Below are 8,249 nucleotides of genomic sequence, written 5' to 3'. Positions count from 1 at the left end.
AAAATTTTAACAGGTTTAAAATTCATTATTCAGTAAACAAAGATTGTCAGAAAAGATTCAGAAAGCTGAATGAAAAATGATTAAAATTTTTGATCACCTAAAGTAAACACATTTGATTCACATATGATTCCAAAATGTGATTGAAAAACTATATTCAGTTTTTGATCATCAAAAGTATTCATATTTGATAATTTCTTTTGTTGAATTGTATGATAACTCATTATTTAGTCAGAAAGAGTAATCAAATTTTATTGATATGTAGGGAAATTCAAAATTTAATCACCTAAATGCTGAGTGGGTAAATGCTGAGTGGGATGTATATATCTTCAAATTATATTAACTGTACCATCTCACCAGAGAATTTATACACAATGAGAAGGAGTTTTTTTGGCATCCACTGGTTACGATCCATTTGCATGTGACACCTGGTTTAACATAAGCTTATGCATTCCAATAACATCGCCACAATCAACCAAGATGTTGCATTTGTAAATATGAAGGAACTTCAGACTTGGCAATTGAAGTTTATTATGCATTGCCCATTCACATATAAAATTTTGCGGAGCACTGTTATAAACATTCTCCCTATACAGTTTTTATTTGCGAAAAATGTTAGAAAATTTACCAACCAGTGGAAAAATAATTTCACTTGCAAAGTGTGCCAACACCCTTAGCCAAAGCAAATGTCAAATTATTCTTCTTATGATTTGCTTGGAACAAAATTTGGGAGATGGCTACTTTGTAATATCAGATGGCGCCATTGTCGCTCATTCTACCGTTCTCCATAAAAATGCATGCAATATACTCATAATGCATAAGCTTGTGTTAAACTCATCTATATGAAAAAGTGCTTATGGGTCGGAGCTATTAATGCTTACTTTGAGCACAACGTAAAGGACAAATACTACAGGAATCTATTGACATCTGCAAAAGTCGAGATCGACATAAGTAAGTTCCATAATCTCCTATTTATAATGAAATACTCGTCTAAATTATTCTTTATGTTAGATTCAAGAAACTCCATTTATTTTATGCTACTTGACACTATTTTAAAACCAACACACCGGTATATAATAAAAGAAGGAGAGATTTGAAATTCCTATGTCCCTATGTCCCTTTGAATGCTTAAACATTTAAAAATACGCAACAGATTTTGATGCGCTTTTTTTTAATAGATAAAGAGTGATTGAAGAGGAAGTAACTGATGAACATATTTGGCTGAAAATTGGTGGAGGGGTAGCTTAGAATCAGGAGACAGACATAGGCTCATCTTTATCCCGTTCTGGATAGGGTCTTGAGATCAAAACGTGGACCTGGGTAGTCCTGGGATATGTTTGTACAATATGAGTATCGAATGTAAGCTGTTTATGAGTACTTTTATACGGGGTATTTTTCGTAACAGCGGGTAACTAGGGTCTCGAGATATAAGCGAAAACGTGAACGCGGGTACCCTAGAATGTGTTTATAGAATATGGATAACGAATGAAAGCTGTTGATGAGTGCTTTAGTACAGGGTAGTTTTCATACCTATTGGTGAAGGGTCTCGAGATATAGGCCAAAACGTGCATCAGGGTAACACTAGGATGTGTTTTTACATTATGGGTATCAAATTGAAGCTGTTGATGAGTGCTTTAGTACAGAGTAATTTTTATACCGCTGGGTGACTAGGGTCTCAAGATATGGGCAAATCCTGGACCCGGATACCCCTAGAATGTGTGTGTAATATAGATATCAAATGAAAGTTGTTGCTGAGAGCTTTAAAGTAATTTTCATTGTGATATTCGATTTAGTTGCATTAACCTGGCAAAACTGATAAATGTGCATGCGAAGCCGAAATAAAGACATGAATTAATAATACCCACATAACTATTTACATACGTCCTATTCGATTTGCCTTGCAATAAGGGATGAAGAAGAATGGGAAAAACTTTAGAGAAGAGAAAAGAGAGAAGGAGACTGAGAGAGAGATAGAGTGAGACGAAAATAGAGATAGATGAAGCGAAAATACGGAGGGAGGAGTAAATAAAAGGATTAAGAAAAAGTTAGTAGGGGAGGGGGGGCAGAGTTAGACGGAAAAAGCTTATTAAAATGTATGGGATAGACCAAATTTAGGGCAGAACAACGGCTGACAGGTCTGCTAGTATAGTATATACCTATCCCATACAACCGATCGTTCAGATAGAAAGATTTTGGGCCATTACTCCCTTAATTTAGAAAGTATAAACGTGAAACTCGGTGATATATATTTTAATATATCATAGAAGATTTTCTAAAAAAATCATTTTGATCGGAGATATATATAGTATATATCCCATACAACCGGTCGTTCAGATTTTTGGCAATTTCTCCCTTAATTTCCAATATCAAAACGTGACACTTAGTGATATATATTCTAATATATCATAGAAAATTGACTGTAAAAATCATTTCGATCGGAGCCATATACAGAAAATGATATTTTAAGAAAGTTGATAAATTTTTAACACTTTGAAAAATTTGTGGTTTTTGTTCTTTTTTGTTGTATTAAAAATTGTTTTGTCTCGAAATAAAACGGCCTGCTACTGGTTTCTTGCATTATAACGAAAGGACATTTAATTCTAAGCTGAAGCAAAACATAAAATTAGTTTTTTTTTAAGTTGTCAGATCTACCTGTTTTTCAAAAAGCCTATTTTTAGGACCTTTTTCGAACTTTGATGGAAAAGAAAAAAAGGACAAAAAAGGTCTCCGTCAAATTTACAGTAGGTATTTGCTAAATATTCAGTTACCTGAATTCATAAGATCTATCTGCGTCCAGCTGCGATTTGACTTTTTACATCAAATAAAGTTAAGCAACCTGGGGTATAAATACGCGCCTGAGCAGGTATAGGTAAGAAGGAGGCGAATTTAGTACGGTCACTTTTGTTGTTGGAATTTGTTAATAAAACCAAATTTTCGTTTTTTGGAGTCTATAGCAGGCGCGTATTCAGGGTGGTTTAATTCCCCCCCCCCCCCCCCCCCCCCCCAAATTTCCAAAAATTAAAAAATATACGTCTGTACTAGAATAATTACTCTATTCACTTTTAAAACCCTTGTTAAGAAAATAGCATTAATAGCAATAATGAAAATGCGAAAGAATAAACTTAAATAATATTTCACACTGATTGAAGTTATTGGTAGTCGCCAATGTAATTTCATTGATTTCTGGGATTTCAACGAAGACGGCAAAGATATGTAGGAAAAGTCGATACATTTTTTCCTAACCGAAGTGCTTTACCTCTCAAAGCTTGGATAAGTCATACCTTATTAAAAAACATTAATTTGAAGAATATGTTAAGGAACAAAAGCAATAAGCATCCAATGAACACCAAGCTCAGGAAACGTGTACGTCGCTTCGCTTGACATATAGATTAAATAAAGATATACGTAAAAGTCGCGATGAATATTTTCAACGTATAATATTTGCAGCAAATGGCAACTCAAAAAAGGAATGGGATGCTGTGAATAAAATCATAAATCCTAGCTCTAAGAGAAAGCCTGACTCTATTGTGTTAAGTGTGGATGGTTTTGATGTCTCTGACTCCCTCGAAATTTCAAATGTATTTAATAACTTTTTTGTGAATGTAGGTACCGTCTCTGAAACATTAAGCGATACAAATCATTTCATTTGCCAAACAGATTCAATGTAAACAGAGTTCATACCTCCTAGTAACAGCTTTTTCTTTTATCCCATCACAGGTTCAGAAATTCTTAATATTATCAAGAATTTAAACAATTCCGATTCAAGTGGTAGTGACAACATTTCGAATCGCGTGCTAAAGAACATAGCTCTTTATATTGTAGATATTTTGAAATATTTATTTAACTTAAGTATATCTTCGGGAGTTTTTCCAGAAGATTTAAAATGCGCCACCGTGATGCCGCTTTCAAAAAGGGTAACAAAAAAGACAAAAATAATTACAGGCCCATATCACTACTGTCGTCAGTATCAAAAGTTTTTGAGAAAGCAGTGAAAAGTAGTATTTTATTTTATTTAAGTAAAAAAAATTTTTTTAGCCCAATGCAATTTGGATTTAGGTCTAGACTGTCAACTGAACATGCTCTTCTTGACTTTTGTTTTTCTATTTACAAAGCAATTTACGAAAGGAAAAGCTGTGCTAGTCTTTTTGTAGATATAACAAAAACGTTTAATATGGTAGATCACAGTATTTTAATGAATAAGCTCAATTCGGCAGGTTTTCTTGGTAACTTCCTTAGTTGGCTTGAGTCATACTTAATGAGCAGAGTTCAGAGAGTTAAAGTTAATAATATTCTAAGCGAACCCAGATCTATAAACTTAGGTGTGCCACAGGGTTCGGTTCTTGGGCCAATTTTGTTTTTGATTTATATAAATTCGGTATTCTCATTGCCACTAATTGGTAAAGTTACAGCCTTTGCTGATGACCTAGCCATCGCATATGGTTCAGAAAATTCATTTAATCTTAATGCTGATATTAACCACGATGTCTTTTTGTTAAGAATTTGATCCGCAACCCATAAACTCATGGTAAGCAGTAAAACAAAGATTATATATTTTAACTTATGTGGAAAGGAACCAGCAAGGAACGATATTATCTTTCATGCTTCCAATTGCAAGAGACACAAATTGTGCTCTAATAATTGTTCTCAACATAGCTCTCCACTTAGTTTTAACGAGACAATAAACTGTGTCAGTAAATGCTTTAAGATCGAAGTTGTCGCAGATTTCAAATATTTAAGAGTTATAATTGACCAAAATCTAAGTTGGTCATCGCATATATCTGCTATGAAGGTTTATATGTTGTCAGCCGTACTCTCTTTTTATACTCAGTTGAGCAGAGCTCACAGAGTATATTAAGTTTGATTGGATAACGGTTGGTTGTACATATATAAAGGAATCGAGATAGATATAGACTTCCATATATCAAAATAATCAGGATCGAAAAAAAATTTGATTGAGCCATGTCCGTCCGTCCGTCCGTCCGTCCGTCCGTCCGTTAACACGATAACTTGAGTAAATTTTGAGGTATCTTGATGAAATTTGGTATGTTGGTTCCTGAGCACTCATCTTAGATCGCTATTTAAAATGAACGATATCGGACTATAACCACGCCCACTTTTTCGATATCGAAAATTTCGAAAAACCGAAAAAATGCGATAATTCATTGCCAAAGGCGGTTAAAGCGATGAAACTTGGTAGATGGGTTGAAGTTATGACGCAGAATAGAAAACTAGTAAGATTTTGGACAATGGGTGTGGCACCGCCCACTTTTACAAGAAGGTAATTTAAAAGTTTTGCAAGCTGTAATTTGGCAGTCGTTGAAGATATCATGATGAAATTTGGCAGGAACGTTACTACTATTACTATATATGTGCTAAATAAAAACTTGCAAAATTGGATGAAGAACACGCCCACTTTTTAAAAAAATTTTTTTTTAAATTCAAATTTTAACAAAAAAGTTAATATCTTTACTGTATATAAGTAAATTAAGTCAAAATTCAACTCCAGTAATGATATGATGCAACAAAATCCAAAAATAAAAGAAAATTTCAAAATGGGCGTGGCTCCGCCCATTTTCATTTAGTTTGTCTAGAATACTTTTAATGCCATAAGTCGAACAAAAATTTACCAATCCTTCTCAAATTTGGTAGGAGCATAGATTCTGTGACGGTAACTGTTCTCTGTGAAAATGGGCGAAATCGGTCGAAGCCACGCCCAGTTTTTATACACAGTCCACCGTCTGTCCTTCCGCTCGGCCGTTAACACAATAACTTGAGCAAAAACCGATATATCTTTACTAAACTTAGCCCACGTACTTATCTGAACTCACTTTATCTTGGTATAAAAAATGGCCGAAATCCGACCATAACCACGCCCACTTTATCGATATCGAAAATTACGAAAAATGAAAAAAATGCCATAATTCTATACCAACTACGAAAAAAGGGATGAAACATGGTAACTGGATTGGTTTATTGACGCAAAATATAACTTTGGAAAAAACTTTGTAAAATGGGTGTGACACCTACCATATTAAGTAGAAGAAAATGAAAAAGTTCTACAAGGCGAAATCAACAGCCCTTGGAATCTTGGCAGGAATACTGTTAGTGGTATTGCATATATAAATAAATTAGCAGTACCCGACAGATGATTTTCTGGATCACCTGGTCCACATTTTGGTCGATATCGCGAGAACGCCTTCACATATACATCTAAGGGCCACTCGCTTTTAAAACCCTCATTAATACTTTTAATTTGATATCCATATCGTACAAACACATTCTAGAATCACCCTGGCCCACCCTAATGGCGATATCTCGAAAAGGCGTCCACCTATAGACCTAATGCCCACTCCCTCTTAAAATGCTCAGTAACACCTTTCGTTTGATACCCATATCGTACAAACATTCTAGAGTCACCCCTGGCCCACCCTAATGGCGATATCTCGAAAAGGCGTCCACATATAGACCTAATGCCCACTCCCTCTTAAAATGCTCAGTAACACCTTTCGTTTGATACCCATATCGTACAAACATTCTAGAGTCACCCCTGGCCCACCCTAATGGCGATATCTCGAAAAGGCGTCCACATATAGACCTAATGCCCACTCCCTCTTAAAATGCTCAGTAACACCTTTCGTTTGATACCCATATCGTACAAACATTCTAGAGTCACCCCTGGCCCACCCTAATGGCGATATCTCGAAAAGGCGTCCACCTATAGACCTAATGCCCACTCCCTCTTAAAATGCTCAGTAATACCTTTCGTTTGATACCCATATCGTACAAACATTCTAGAGTCACCCCTGGCCCACCCTAATGGCGATATCTCGAAAAGGCGTCCACATATAGACCTAATGCCCACTCCCTCTTAAAATGCTCAGTAACACCTTTCGTTTGATACCCATATCGTACAAACATTGTAGAGTCACCCTTGGTCCACCTTTATGGCGATATCTCGAAAAGGCGTCCACCTATAGAACTAAGGATTACTCCCTTTTAAAATACTCATTACCACCTTTCATTTGATACCCATATCGTACAAACACATTCTAGAGTCACCCTGGCCCACCCTAATGGCGATATCTCGAAAAGGCGTCCACCTATAGACCTAATGCCCACTCCCTCTTAAAATGCTCAGTAACACCTTTCGTTTGATACCCATATCGTACAAACATTCTAGAGTCACCCCTGGCTCACCCTAATGGCGATATCTCGAAAAGGCGTCCACCTATAGACCTAATGCCCACTCCATCTTAAAATGATCAGTAACACCTTTCGTTTGATACCCATATCGTACAAACACATTCTAGAGTCACCCCTGGCCCACCCTAATGACGATACCTCGAAAAGGCGTCCACCTATAGACCTCATGCCCACTTCCTCTTAAAATGCTCAGTAGCACCTTTCGTTTGATACCCATATCGTACAAACATTCTAGAGTCACCATTGGTCCACCTTTATGGCGATATCTCAAAAAGGCGTCCACCTATAGAACTAAGGATTACTCCCTTTTAAAATACCCATTACCATCTTTCATTTGATACCCATATCATACAAACACATTCTAGAGTCACCCCTGGCCCACCCTAATGGCGACATTTCGAAAAGGCGTGCACCTATAGACCTAATGTCCACTCCCTCTTAAAATGCTCAGTAACACCTTTCATTTGATTCCCATATCGTACAACTAGAGACACCCCTGGTCCACCTTTATGGCGATATCTCGAAACGGCGTCCACCTATGGAACTAAGGATCACTGCTTTTCAAAATATTCATTAACAGCTTTCATTTGATACCCATATCGTACAAACATATTCTAGAGTCACCCCTGGTCCACCTTTATGGCGATTTCTTGAAAAGGCGTTCACCTATGGAACTAAAGCCCATTCCCTTTTAAAGTACTCATTATCACCTTTCATTTGATACCCATATCGTACAAACACATTCTAGAGTCAGCCCTGGTCCACCTTTATGGCGATATCCCTAAATGGCGTCCATCCATAGAACTATGGCCTACTCTCTCTTAAAATACTCTTTAATACCTTCCATTTTATACACATGTCATACAACCACATTCCAGGGTTACCCTAGGTTCATTTTCCTACATGGTGATTTTCCTTATCTTGTCTCCATAGCTCTCAACTGAGTATGTAATGTTCGGTTACACCCGAACTTAGCCTTCCTTACTTGTTATAATTTAAAAAGATTGTGCTGAAATAGGGTTTTGGCTATGGTTTATTATGGACTATTC

This window comes from Eurosta solidaginis, chromosome 5 (assembly GCF_040869045.1).
Source record: "Eurosta solidaginis isolate ZX-2024a chromosome 5, ASM4086904v1, whole genome shotgun sequence".
Classification (NCBI taxonomy): Eukaryota; Metazoa; Arthropoda; class Insecta; order Diptera; family Tephritidae; genus Eurosta; species Eurosta solidaginis.
Note: the sequence above shows the minus strand (reverse complement) of the source record.